Source organism: Gossypium arboreum, chromosome 5 (assembly GCF_025698485.1).
Source record: "Gossypium arboreum isolate Shixiya-1 chromosome 5, ASM2569848v2, whole genome shotgun sequence".
NCBI lineage: Eukaryota > Viridiplantae > Streptophyta > Magnoliopsida > Malvales > Malvaceae > Gossypium > Gossypium arboreum.
In genome coordinates, this window is record NC_069074.1 from 64,178,044 (window position 1) to 64,179,052 (window position 1,009).

At 37.1% G+C, this 1,009-nt stretch overlaps 1 non-coding gene across 1 annotated transcript; it reads right to left on the reverse strand.

Moving 5' to 3' along the window:
* Positions 1-374: 374 nt before the first annotated feature.
* On the reverse strand, positions 375-481 carry LOC128293659 (small nucleolar RNA R71). The gene has a single exon (XR_008283836.1). It is a non-coding gene; the product is annotated as a small nucleolar RNA R71 (small nucleolar RNA).
* Between the last annotated feature and the right edge of the window lie 528 nt (positions 482-1,009).

Below are 1,009 nucleotides of genomic sequence, written 5' to 3' on the forward strand. Positions count from 1 at the left end.
CTTGTTATTTATACTATGTATGATTATGCCAAGCCCACTTTAACTGGGGCTGAATCAAGTATTGTGAGACTCACTATTGTTGCAAATAATTTTGAACTAAGACCGAACACTATTAAGATGATTTGATAATTTTTTTAGTTTGATGGTTTGGAAGACAAAGATCCATATACTCATTTGGCCAGCTTTTTCAAAATTTGTGATACTTCCAAAATTGATGGCATCACTGATGATACCATTTGCCCACTGTTGTTCCTGTTCTCATTGAGGAACAAAGCTAAGTAGTGGTTATACTCTTTACCACGAGGTTCCATCACTACATGGGATCAAATGACTGAGAACTTTCTACTCAAGTACTTCCCTCCAGCTAAGAAGCCAAGCTGAGGAACGACATCTCTTTCTTTGTGCAGATCGATTTAGAGATGTTATATGATGCATGGGAGAGGTATAAGGATTTATTGAAAATGCGCCCTCATCATGGGTTACATCTATGGCTACAAGTTCAAACCTTTTACAATGGTTTGTATCCCTCAACTAGGCAACTACTCGACACAGCAGTCGATGAAACTCTGAATAATAAAACACCCAAAGTGGCTTATGAATTTATCGAGGAGATGCCATTGAATAATCATCAATGGCAAGTCATGAGGATGAAGCCGATCAAAGCAGTCGGTGTCTTTGTCTTTAATTTAGATGTGATCCCTATGTTATCAAACCAGGTAGAAATATTAAACAAAAAATTTGATGATTTATATCTTTTTACGCAGGTAAATCTGATGATGCAATGCGATGCAAATAGAGGTGGAATAAATAATCCAGAATACATACCCTTCAGTCCTAGCACGAAGAATGAGCATATCAAATTATATGGGTTATAAGTCTAGAACTCAAAATAACCCTTATAGTAATAACTAAAATGTAGGTTGGAGAAAGCACCCAAAATTTTCATGGAGTGGTCAAGGAACCCAAAGATCACAACCCCTTCTGGGCTTACAACAACCTTATCAACCAG